Below are 14,060 nucleotides of genomic sequence, written 5' to 3' on the forward strand. Positions count from 1 at the left end.
CCACGTGGAAGGTATAATGCGTACATTTTTGCAAGCACTCCCTACTAGTGACTGCGTATGAAAAATGGTGCATGTACTAACCAAATACGCATGTGGACTTATCTGTTGGGGATTAAACTTTGCACGGCTCTTAGGCTACCCTAGATGTACATCCATGCAAGATTTGGTCGATCCTATGGCGAGATGGATCACGACTAATATGTCTCAACTACAAAATATAGTGCTCCGCTCGATGGTACGCTATGCGTGTCCAAATCCTCTGCTCCTCCAAATCTACCTCCAACAGTCGTACATGAGACTCCATATCCTGTCGCAATAGATATGCCCGCAATGCAAACATATCACGTACATGGTGAGAATTAACCAAAAAACTTCAGTTCAAAACACGCAACAAAAAAATAAACTAAAATAATCAGAATAACTAACCTCATCCCTAGACTCGGCCAACAATTCCTCCAACTCTACAATCCGTGCGTCTCGAGTCTCCAACTCATGCTGAGGCGGTGGTGTAGATGTGGGAGGCTCCATAGATGTGGGAGGTGGAATTGAAAGTGATCTCGATAGGGCAGAGACCATGTCGTGCAAGGATGATGCCACTGAATGAACATCCCCCCTAATCCGTCCTCCAACAGCTCGCAATGCCGGTGCAGGGATAGTGTGTAGCTCTGGTGCCTTGCGTCGATGCCGAACACCTACAGTCTGATGCTCCTTATGCCCCATCCTACCATGTCCCGCTCCTGATCCTGGACAGGTACTAAGATAGTCTACCCGATGACCAAGCACAAACTCGGCGTATAGCTGCATGGCAAGTGACATGGCTATCTGACGGTTGTGAGGCAATCGACCACCATTCGCATCGAGATATCTCGGATAAATGTGTGCTACTATGATGGGGTGCCTACAACATAAAATATGAAAGGGCAGCCCTGATCGTGGTCGCATCGCCTCACTGTGACCATCCCAAAACATATCCTCTAAGGCCTGCCTGTGAGGTGACTCACGCTCAAACAACTCTCGAATGGCTCTCCAATCCAAGCCATGACCAGTGATCTCTGCCTTAGCCTGTGCCTAAAAGATATCCACAACGTCCTCAACTATTTCCAATCGACCTAGAGCATCAATGATTGAATCTAGACTCGCAACCAAGTGAGGGGGTGCCCTAGCATCCTGCAGTGCCCTCATCTCAGCTCTCAAAATCGCTATCTGCATACGAATAGTGGTGCCAGAACCTGTGCACTGGCTAGCGCATGCACAAAAAAAACACATGGAAATTAATATTCTATTTGGGTAATGAAAATAATATTCTATTCAATATGACTTATAATCTATTTACGTAATGAAAACTATTTGTACGTACTCCTTGATGAGATAGGATGTCGTTGGGATCATCCTATGCACCTACTGGTAGATGGGCCAAATGTGTGGCTATGCCTACAACAATGCTATGTTGCAAATTCAATTCATATTTACAATTATTTACAAGTTGTTTACTTTAGAAAGTCAGTTTCTTCAAGCTCATTCTCCTTGTCTATACTACCCACCCTTGTTGTAATTAATAGCAAATAGCTTTTGTTCTAGATGCTCCCTCCATTTTTCGAGGCTCTAGACTACCATGGGCTCTACTAGCATGTCAAAGTATGTAGTAGAGGTGTATTTTTGGAAGAGAGATGTAAAGATACTGAGTGATAGAAAGAAAATGTTATGTACAATACATATAATGCACACCGCAATAATTTCTTTTTTTTAATAGATGATTTCTAAAAACAAAATTTTAACGTTATATTTAATTCAAAACTTCACTAAATTAAAAAATAACATGCAAACTACTTTAATCTCTTTTTTTTTTAATAGATGGTTTAAAAAAATAAAATATATACTTTTGGACATTTAAATAAAAACTTCACTAACTTAAATAACATAAAAGCTACCTTAGACTCTTTTTTTTATAAAAAAATATGATTTTTAAAACTAAAATTTAAACATTTTTTTATTTAAATAAAAATAGCACTAATTTGAAAAATAACATGAAAACTACTTTAATCTCTCTTTTTTTTAATAGATGATTTTAAAAAACAAAATATATACATTTTCACATTTTAAATAAAAATTTTACGTAATTAAAAATAATAATTAAAAAAACTTTAAAATGCATTTGAAATTTTGAAATATTTTATAATTAAATTAGATATTCTTATAAACTAAAATAATATAAAAGCTATTTTAAACTCTTATTTTCTTTTTTTTAATAGATGATTTCTAAAAACAAAATTTAAACGCTATATTTAATTCAAAACCTCACTAATTTAAAAAATAACATGCAAACTACTTAATCTCTTTTTTTTTTAATAGATGATTTTAAAAAACAAAATATATACTTTTTTACATTTAAATAAAAACTTCACTAACTTAAATAACATAAAAGCTACCTTAAACTCTTATTTTCTTTTTTTAAAAAAGATGATTTTTAAAACTAAAATTTAAACGTTTTTTTATTTAAATAAAAATAGCACTAATTTGAAAAATAACATAAAAACTACTTTAATCTCTCTTTTTTTAAATAGATGATTTTAAAAAACAAAATATATACATTTTCACATTTTAAATAAAAAATTACGTAATTAAAAAGAATTATTTGAAAAAACTTTAAAATGCATTTGAAATTTTAAAATATTTACAATTAAATTACTTTAAACTCTTATTTTCTTTTTTTTAATAGATGATTTCTAAAAACAAAATTTAAACGTTATATTTAATTCAAAACTTCACTAATTTAAAAAATAACTGCAAACTACTTTAATCTCTTTTTTTTTTAATAGACGATTTTAAAAAATAAAATATATACTTTCTGACATTTAAATAAAAACTTCACTAACTTAAATAACATAAAAGCTACCTTAAACTCTTATTTTCTTTTTTTTTAAAAGATGATTTTTAAAACTAAAATTTAAACTTTTTTATTTAAATAAAAATAGCACTAATTTGAAAAATAACATAAAAACTACTTTAATCTCTATTTTTTTAAATAGATGATTTTCAAAAACAAAATATATACATTTTCACATTTTAAATAAAAAATTATGTAATTAAAAAAAACTTTAAAATGCATTTGAAATTTTGAAATATTTTATAATTAAATTACATATTCCTATAAACTAAAATAATATAAAAGTTACTTTAAACTCTTATTTTCTTTTTTTTAATAAATGATTTCTAAAAACAAAATTTAAACATTATATTTAATTCAAAACTTCACTAATTTAAAAAATAACATAAAAACTACTTTAATCTCTTTTTTTTTTAATAGATGATTTTAAAAAATAAATTATATACTTTTTGACATTTAAATAAAAACTTCACTAACTTAAATAACGTAAATAACATAAAAGCTACCTTAAACTCTTATTTTCTTTTTTTTTTTAAAGATGATTTTTAAAAATAAAATTTAAATGTTTTTTTATTTAAATAAAAATAGCACTAATTTAAAAAATAACTTTAATCTCTCTTTTTTTTAAATAGATCATTTAAAATTTAGAAATATTTTATAATTAAATTAGATATTCCTATAAACTAAAATTTAAATAAATTTTTGCAAAAAAAAAAGCTACATAAAAAAAACCTTACCTGGAATCTCTCGCTCCATCCATCTCCGTCGTTGTCCGTCGGTCGTTCTCCGTCGCTACCGTAATTTTGTCGAGCTCCCGCAAATCCGTCGATTTCGATGAGGAGGAGCTCGATCGAGGTATGAAGAATGAGGGGGGTCCCTCTCTTTATATACAAAAATTTAGGGTTTCACTACCTCGATCGAGGTATTTCACATGCCACATACATATCGATCCATCATACCTCGATCGAGGTATAGACATGCCACGATACCTCGATCGAGGTATTTTACATGCCACATATACATCGCTCCATCATACCTCGATCGAGGTATTCGACATGCCCCATACACATCAGTCCATCTATCTCAATCGAGGTATGGACCTGCCACAATATCTCGATCGAGGTATGTCAGTTGCCAGTCGGATGCCACATACCTCGATCATGGTATCGGACATGCGAACAAGTCATCGGTCCAGCATACCAGGATCGAGGTTCCTGGACTTGCCACATTACCTCGATTGAGGTATGTCAACTGCCCTATCGGATGGCACATACCTCGATCGAGGTATTTGACACGATCGAAGACAACTATCCACGATACCTCAATCGAGGTATGTTTGCCACAATACCTCGATCGAGGTATAGTTGGCTTGCCACGATACCTCGAACGAGGTATAGGTGGCATGCCATGAGACCTCGATTGAGGTATAGGCTCGGTTCGGTGAAAAAAAGTCTAGGACCTCGATCGAGGTATTGGCTTGGCTCGGTTGTCCTCATGTGTGAGTTTCATTGGAGATAATACCTCGATCGAGGTATTGCACACCGAAGCAAAACCTTTGTATTTTCACTCGAGCAGGTGTCACACTCACCCGAAAGTGGTCCGGAAGTGGACACCCTTAGCTTGCTACCTCCCTAAAGTATGTTTCTTTCATTTCTTGAGAAAGATACATCACGTTCTTTTAGTTGCTGTACTGCTGCTTAAACCTTCTAGAACTTCACAGTTGCAGAGGGGGAGGAAAGATTGTGTGAAAAGCTCCCGGACTATGAAGGGTCCATTACGAGAGGGGATAGAAGTTGCAGGAAGAGTTAAGGGGAGATAGAAATAGTCGAGAGGGATATAAGATGAAACAGTGAAGGAAATAGAATAGTGGAGGCTTGAGTTTACAGTCCGATTGTAAGGGAGAAAGAAATGGTCAAGAGGGATAGAAGATGAAACAGTGAAGAAATGGAATAGTGGAGGCTTGAGTTTGCAGTCCGATTGCAAGGGAGAATGAAACGGTTGAGAGGGATAGAAGACGAAACAATTAAGGGAATGGAATAGCGATTTGTAGCTTGACTACACTGTCAAGGTGAGAGCCACTATAATGGTTGTAGCCCAACTACACTATCAAGGTGAGAGCCATCGTGGTGGTTGGCCCAAATTTTGACATGGAGTGCTGGGGTATAGTTTAAAGTACTTGTGGATCATCTCTCATAATCTTGCTAGTCTTTTAAGCTCCATATTCTATCTATTGAAATTAATGATATTTTAGCATCTTGAGACCCAGCGGAGTGGGTCTCTAGCCCATCGTAGACGGGTCAGGTTACTCGTGAGCATTATGCCAGGAGGATATTGCATCTAGTTGTGGTTGTAGAGCTTCATTTTGACTTCCATTAGCATTAACAGCTCTAGTCATAGGTCATCAACCATGTTGTGCATAGTATGAATGAGTGAGGCCTCTGCTATGAACTATATTTGTAATATATTGCCTCCTACTTGAAGCTCATTCTCTTGTTTTGTATCCAATACCTACTTATAGCTTTTCAAACAAAAAGCCCAAAAATATACACATGTATCAATCCAATCTCTCTAGATTCAATTTGCACCTCACACAAATATAAAGGCAAGTTGTACTAGGATTCCAATCCAAAAAAGTGGGTAAAAATAACCTCTTGGAAATCTCACTACCTCACATTATCTCCATCGGATTCATTGGCTTGCAGAGCTGTGGTAAACCCTTCCCCCAATATTCTAGATATTGGAGTAGTCAACCATTTCTACAACCACAATGAATACTATTTCCCTTACCCTAGTGCTCTCATGACTCAATTGTGGTCCACCTTGCTCCAGCATAGTAGATACAGGAGATAAGGACTCCATCTTGCCAAATGAAGACAACTTGCAACTCTCACAAGACTTTTGTAAGCAAAAGGAGATAAGGACTCCATCTTGCCAAATGAAGACAACTTGCAACTCTCACAAGACTTTTGTAAGAAAAAAGCTGGTGAGAAACCCAATCAACAACGTTGATGATAAATGTATTATTATTATCATAGGTACTTTCACCATTAGTAGTTTATATTTATCGATAAAACTCCAATAGCTCACCCAAATCTAGACTAGTAATGCAACTTTTCCTATTATTATCACTAGAATTACTTAAGGTATTGGCAGTATATTTTTCTAATTCATCGATGAAATTTTTTGGTTACCAACATGATGATGTTATTTTCATGCTATTTTGGATTCAAAATGATGATCACAATAATGTAACTTGTAAGCATGAAAATATCAACAAATATCCTGACAGGATGAGTTTTTTTTTGCTCTCATGCAAGCAGTATTGATTAGTTTTGACTTTGATTTTTCTCTTCTATAGGTAGTGTTAGATTTGATTTTTCTCTTGTATAGATAATGATTTACTCCATGGAAGTAGTGATGCCACTTTAAGAAGGCATGTAAGATGAATCATAAACATGGTAGGTGAGTCTTTGGCATCAAATTTCCTCCTTTCAAAAGCTCACACCATAAAAGATGACTTGCAATCATTTGATAAACATACAAATCCAAAGTTTTGGCAAGTAATAGTAGAAATATAATTTTCTTTATTGTGATAACTGGTGAAAATTTTCCCTTGAATTATTCCTTTTTGTTAAGAGTTTTAACATTGACAAAAGTAGGTGTGAACATTGAAGATTGAAGGGTGCTCAAGGATGAATGACAACTTCAAGGACCGAATGATGAATGGTAGGACAAAGAGCAAAAGATAGCCTCCAAGACCAAGGGATGAGTCCAGACTCATTGTACACCAAAGAACAAAAGAAGGCTAAAAGCCACTTCCACGAGACAAAATTGGCATGCCAATTAGGGACCTTAGAAGATGACCATTGCATGGCAGGTGAGACAAAATGGACATGCCAATTAGGGACCTTAGAAGATGACTGTTGCATGGTAGTTGCCATAGGGCCTTACAATCAAGCTTGTACATGTAGGAACGAGTTGGTAGATGATATCAGGCCTACTTAAGGCAGCATGGCAAATTGGGAAGGCAGCATGGGAAACATGGGAGTGGGGCAGGGTGATGAGTTAAGGTGAGAACAGTAGCACAAATGTGTATGAAAGGGTGTGGCCCTCTAATTATAGGTCTCTCTTGCACCCAAAGGCATGGCCCTAGGTTGTAAAACTTTTTGTCTTGATTGTGGCGAATAATATGGATGATCTTGATGGTTGAGGATGTAAATACTTTGTTCAATCTTTTGACTAGGTGTATAGTTAGGAAGGCCAATGCTATTTGGATGCTGCTTTTCTCTCTCACCTTAGTCATAGTGATAGCTTGCCCACAAATCTAGAATAGGGGGTTGAAATCTTCATTAACACATGGTGATCTTGTTGGGAAGGGGTAGGCAGATGACTTGCTTAATAGGGAGAGAGAATGACTTTCGAGGGTAGGGATAGGTAGGGGGACGAGCATTTTCTGAGTGAAATCTTCCGAGCGTCCGAGCGAAGGAAAAAGCATCCGAGCGAAGGAAAAAAAAAGCTTCCAACTATGCATAAATATGGCAAAAATCGATCGGAAGAAAACATAGTTTCACTTAGAAATATGCAAAGTATTATAGCAATGCCTATTTTATACAAAAATCTTTAGGTGAATCTGTAGGAATGGTGAGAGCATAATGGGATGGCTTTTGAAGAAACCCACATGTAGAGTAGACTTCTCTATGAAAATTCCCTTATGATCCTTCTCACAACTTTTACTTAATAGGGGGTGACATTGAAAACCCTCTCTCAACCTATCCTTATGAAAGAGTTTCTTCAAAGAAAACTCATTGAAGTAAGCCATCCAGGTAGTTTCGCCAGCGAAACCCCTTTGAAGCAAGTCTCCCAAGGTAGTTTCGCTGGCGAAACTACCTTGGACAGCACTTTTAAAAGTGACATAACTTTCATATCCAATGTCCAAATATAGTCATTCAACCACTCAAATTGATCGGAACACCCCATTTGAGCACATCTATGAAGTTATATTTTGGAAAATCTTCCATATATAGTATTAAATATTACATGTATTTTATGAGAGTGATATATAAGCCCAAGTTAATTCTTATTTATAGTAATTTAAACTTCTTTAGAAACATGTCCATAAATATGCTATAAAAACACTAAAAAGATATTTCCATATGATATAAATGTGTTAATAAGTAATTATATATGCATAGTATTATTACATTGAGAGTGATTATGAGGAATGTTTCTTAAAGGAATCAACACTTTTTTAAGGTAATAACAGGGGTACAAAGGGATGTCTCTAAATAAGAAAATTATGTTGTGTAAAAATGAATGAGTGACTAGTCTGTATATTTTTATGATAAAGGGATCTAGTTCTAGTGAAAATAAAAGTGTAAAAACCATGTTTCCTAAAGAAAAACATTTTTAAAAATCTCTTGAAAAACACGCTCGGATAAACCTGCTCATAGGTTTTTGCTCGTAAAATTGACGCATCCGGATAGGTAGGTTAGATAGTGAGGGTAGGGATAGATAGTTTAAAGTGAGAGGAGAGACCAGCGAAAGCCATGTCACCAACCAAGGAAAGACAAATAAAGAAAAATTGGTTCTAGGGCAAGAAGAACAACCAAAGGTAGAAAGTTATACATAAAGTGGATTGAGCATAGAGAATAAGAAGGTGGTATACGACTACAAGGAAGGAAGCCACAACAAATGCCAAAAAACCAAGAAAGCAATGAAGCCAGACAAAAGAGACACCAAGCCACAATAACTACCAAATTGGTTGCCTCTTAGGAACAACTTGTTGCTCCAAGTGGATGTATGGCTAAGTGATGTCCTCCAATGGCAATACGCCAACCAGTCGCACCAAAAAATCCATATTTATAACAAAGCAAAGAAGAGGAACTTTGGAGAAAGATAAACCAAAAGCTGCATGTGAAGGGACTAAAGCAAAAAGTGTAGGATGTGACACAAATGAATCTTAAAAACTACAATTTTCTATATGTATTTACTATTCAAGAGTCAAGTCTAAATTTGGCAACAAAGGAGAAGAACAAAGATTCCCACTAAAAGATGAAAGGAGATGGGGGAAAAGGTTGAATGCCAAAGGTCAAAATTCAAAGTAAAGTTCAAAGGAAAAGAAAATGAGGCCAAGCAAGCATGAAGGAGCAGTTGACTGCTTGATTCTAAAAGAAGACAACAAGGAAGTTTTGAGGGGTGTAGCCTCAATGAAAGAAAGAAAGGGAAGGCCGAGCAAGCATGAATGGGTGCTTAATAGTGTAACATCTAATTCAAGTAGGTAACATTGGTACCCGTTTTAAGATCCCCTTAGAAATTCATTAAAATTGTAACTTTTTCAAAAAAAAGGTCATATTTTGCGTAGTGAATTTTTCAAAACTTTTAAAATTCTATCAATTTTGGTATATAATGCCCACAAATTAATAAGAACCTTGACTATAGAACACAATATCAATGTATTTAGAAAAATCAAGAAGGCTGTAAATTTTTTCCTTCCTTTGACCTTTTATTTCCAATAGAAAAACTACATGATACAACTTTCATTCTTGCGTGTAGTAACATAACCTTATCAAAATTCTTAAGTTAAACTTTGTAGTATCACATAAAATACTGAAGGAATAAAAAAATATCATCAAATTAATGGAAAAAAGTAAATGCCTCCTTCTTCAAAACATTAAACACATATGGATTCTCAAATGTCTTAAGAACGTTTGGCTCCATATTTCAATGTATTCAAAAGCATGGTATGTCAAATTTGGTATACATATGTTAATGGAATTTTTCTTTCGAATTCTAGATTTGCAATGTTTAAAATATTGAGCTGTTATTTTGACAACAACCTTCAGAAATGAAGCAAGAAGGGATCTGAGAGTAGTACGATGCCTGCAAGCTTTCAAGCAATTGATTGACCGAGCTGCAAAAGAAAAAGAACATCGAGCTCGACAACAATCTATCACTGTTAGTGATGACATGTTAGAGTTTGACAGGGGATAAAAGCATCCACCAACCTTTATCATGTGCTCAATGGAGATTGCAATGAATTGTCAAAGATAGTTCCAAAGGTCAACATTATGATGGACGTATAATTATGGCTATTATTGTTGTGTTATTGTGTTCCATGACATATATTATCTAGTTTGTACTACTCATTCAACCATTTAAGTGACTATTTTATTCACTTATTAATGAATAATGAAAAGCTTTTTCCAATGTAGTGGGTGTGCATATTAGTGAATGCTTATTGTGAAAGCAATAGCCATTATTCTTGGAAGGCTGTGAAAAGATTACTAATTTAATAGCTTAACTAGTAAGATTCAGTTGAATGTTACATGAGTGAGATTATGATTATGGTAAGGGGGAAGGTGCTTACCTAATGAAAGGAGGATTGAGAGGCAAAAGGGAGGAATGTGATGAACATTGAAGGCATTTATGGTAAATTGATCTAGGAGATGGGAGCTACATGAGGGGGAGGAAAAGGAACAAGATGAATTTCATTCATGTGCCTACCCAGAGAGAAGAAGAAGAGAGAGAGACACAAAGAGAGAGAGAGAGAGAGAGAGAGAGAAGAAGAAGAGAGAGAGACACAAAGAGAGAGAGAGAGAGAGAGAGAGCAGGCCAAAGAAGACAGAGTGACTAAATGCATGCATAGAAAGCCCCTTACAACAGCCTATAAACAATTCAATGGAGCATATGTGGACCAATCACCTTAAAATAAAAAGAAATGTCCAAAAAAATACCTATTTTTCCTTTCGTATCACACATCTTCACTAAGGCCTTGAGATGGGCAGGCTAGAAACACACACACACACGGGGAAAAAGAGATCAAGTAGCAACTTTGTGTCGTAGAAGAAGCAGAAAACTTGCGTGAGGATGGGTGGTGTCATCCAGAGACGAGTCGGGACGAGATACCTTGGGAGAGTTTTGGGCGAAAGGTCCAAAAAAGATGGACAGCAAACACGGGGGGACAAGCCACATGAGGCCCAAAAAGGACAGGTGACGGTGGAGCTAAATTCTAATACGCGGCTGGAAAGTGTACGATGGTACATGGCATCGTATGTACGGTGGTATGAGGTCCCGAGTATGAGGAAAAACCTTGTACATTGTACGGGTCGGCGGTTTGTTCGGAGGGGCAGCAGTTTATCTAGCAGTTATCGGCGACCGCTAAAAAGGCGGTCAGAATGGCGGGGGCACTGGGCAGCAGCCTTTTATCTAGCAGTCATCGATGACTGCTAAAAAGGTGGTCAGACCGGTTTAGCGGCGCCTCCGCCGTGGAACAAGCTGCCCCCCTGACTTTATTCCCATTGGGCCCCCCTTCTAAATCTTTGAAGCCGTCCCCGCCTTCCGATGCAATCCCCATCCAACGGTCTCCTTTCCTCCACGCTTTCTTTGCTTTAAATGGCCGCCCACGTTTTCTATCGCACGTGTCGCTAATCATTCCAGTTTCCAAGCTTACCCCTGGTCACGCGTGCGCCCCTGCCTGGGCCCCCCTACCCATTTTATTGGCGCTTTCCTGTCATAGGACTTATTGACCCGTCAATCAAGGTCCCATCGTTGGCCCTCATTTCGAGATGATACATGTGATCTTTGGGGATCCACTTACTTATTGCCTTGCCTTTTATACTCTCACTCTGGCCTAGAAAGACCACCTCGCCCTAGTTTTCACCAAGGGCAACACCAGCCCTGACTCCCACATAGAACTCACATGCACTCTTTATACCTTTTCCATAACTCCATGATTGGCGCCGTTCCATGATCATTTCAATAAATATCATAAGATGTCTCACGTTTAAGTTCCAAAACCAAAAGAGTTTTAGAGTCCCAATAGATATTGTGCCCCATAAACTTAACATCTTTAACCAATGTCCCAAGCATCTATGCATCATACAATATAACTAGTGTAATTTATAATACTTTGAAAGACTTTGTAACATTCTAAGACTTATTGATTATACATGATTTGACCATTTCAACTTTCTTCAACTTATGGACAAGCTTGATGAATTAGTCATGGCCATTGTAACATGAAGCTATTCCTCAAATTATATACATATGCAAGGTTGATAGCATGAACGACATGATAACTTCAAAGGCAATGTCTAATACCCTTGTAAGGTACAAAACATCACATGGATTAAACACTTGAATTCTCTCTTTGAAACGTACACAAGTCCTCTCACATTTATTGGCAATGTAGACTCATAAGTGTTGTCGACTTTTGAATAAACAGGTCTCCAACCACCAAACTAAACACAATACAAATTCTTCTTGGATGTATACCTCATTTCCTACAACCATGATGGACTCAAATAAAGCTAAAGCAAGAAGATCATTAACGATATACATTGCCATTGCCCATACGTGGCGAATTGTGTTCCTTGATGTCCTCTTCTTTGAGCTTTCTATCAAATCATGCTTAGTGCCTTTATTATTTAGTAGTTATCACTTTTGTTAAGACTTTGATTTTGTTAAGTCTTTATATGGCACTCAATCTATTAGGGTCTACTAATCTCGTATGGTATCTTCTCTTCATGATGTCATCTAGGCTCACCATAAGCTAGAAGGTGCCACCATATCCAAGTAACAAGCCTTTATGAAAATATTTCTCTCTTGGAAATACACACTACCCAAATCAACTCATTCTTTGGATCATAATAAGTTTGTATACAGATGCAACCATGAGGATTTGATTTGTGAACATGAATTCTCATATTCTTGCACACAAAGGATCTCTGAGATTGAAATTTTGAGCCCTTTAGTACAAATCATTGCTATGTATTAGGTTAATGCTAAGTGCATACTAAGCCAATTTCGGCCTGATTGGGTTAATGCTAAGTGCATACTAAGCCAATTTCGGCCCGAATGGCATCTATCTTATTGAGGCCCTTCATTCAAGAGATCCAACGTTACCCCCCACTAATTAACGCTCTAATCATGTCATCATGGCTTTTATGTCCCTTTGCTACACATGTAGAGTCACTTTGTTTTTTCATGGGTGGATCCTAGCACCACTCGTGAAGTAAGTCATAAATCTATGAGGCCCCTACTTCAGAGATTTAGTGCATCTTCTAATACTAAGATTTGGTGATTTTGAAGTACAGCGTCACCTCGCATTTGAATTGCAAACTTGGGATGTTGGAGATATAGTATATCGTCCAATGGATGCCCACATTGCCACCTCTCTATTCTTTTGCGCTTTGGTGATTCACAATCGGATGGCCCTTTTCCTCACTTGCTTCGTGTTTGATGGAACATTGAGGGAGATTGGGGAACCTTCAGAGTGCCCTATTTGGTGCATCGCTATAGCAGAATCTATTGGCAAGCTCATAGTGCTACAAGGGGCATTTGTGATTGCTAGTTTTCATAGTTGGTTAAAATGTCCTTTGTTATATTCCTTGGCTCGACCTTGGGTTCTTTTGTAAGGTTGATCACCTAGCTCTGTTTTTACTCTCTTAGCTCCAAAACTCATTGTCGCTCAGTGAGTAGCTCGTTCATTGGTTCGCTGGTTGTAATTTTTGCTTCTAGACTCCTTCTGTTGGGCTTCATGTCTTAAAATCGACATTTACCTTTCGACCCAAGCCAGATGGCTCATAGTTGATTTCACTTTGTGTGTGCAACTCTTGCTCACATTAGATCACTTTCTTGAGTTCCTCTTTAAGTGAATTAACCTCTCACTTTGCATCTTTGTCTTGGCATACATCTTGAGCATGCTTGTGAATGGTTGTTGTCTCCTTGTACAACCACTTTGCTCTTTCAACTTGCACGGCCACACATGTGGCTTTAAGCCTCATACTTGTCATAGCATATCTTTATATCTTCTTTATTCACCATGGTGATGCTGATCCAAGGAATGACTAGTAGGGACTCATCATAAGGCACCTATGTACCTAGTTGCTAGCCATCACACAATTGGTAAGAGGCTCTATTGAATGCTCAATGGGTGCTCTTTGGCTCATTGCTTGGCCTTGTCCATTTGTGGCGGTGGCGGTGGTTTGTACTTTGCTCTTTCTTGTGTCTTAAGAGATGGCTCACTGTGAATAATTCCTCTAGGAGATCAGTTGATTCGGTTGGTAGGTTGCTTAGTAGTTCTTTCCCTCCTTGTGTGAGTGGGCATAGGTGTGTGCTGAGCTCATGCCATGTTGGCATACCTTTTGTTTCCATGCCTTCAATTTTTGGACCTATT

At 36.8% G+C, this 14,060-nt stretch overlaps 1 pseudogene; it reads right to left on the reverse strand.

Moving 5' to 3' along the window:
- Nucleotides 1-240: 240 nt before the first annotated feature.
- On the reverse strand, nucleotides 241-942 carry LOC147885060 (uncharacterized; annotated as a pseudogene).
- Nucleotides 943-14,060: the final 13,118 nt, after the last annotated feature.

Source organism: Dipteris shenzhenensis, chromosome 26 (genome assembly GCF_047967505.1).
Source record: "Dipteris shenzhenensis isolate YYH24624 ecotype China chromosome 26, Dip_SZ_1.0, whole genome shotgun sequence".
In the NCBI taxonomy this organism is placed as follows: Eukaryota; Viridiplantae; Streptophyta; class Polypodiopsida; order Gleicheniales; family Dipteridaceae; genus Dipteris; species Dipteris shenzhenensis.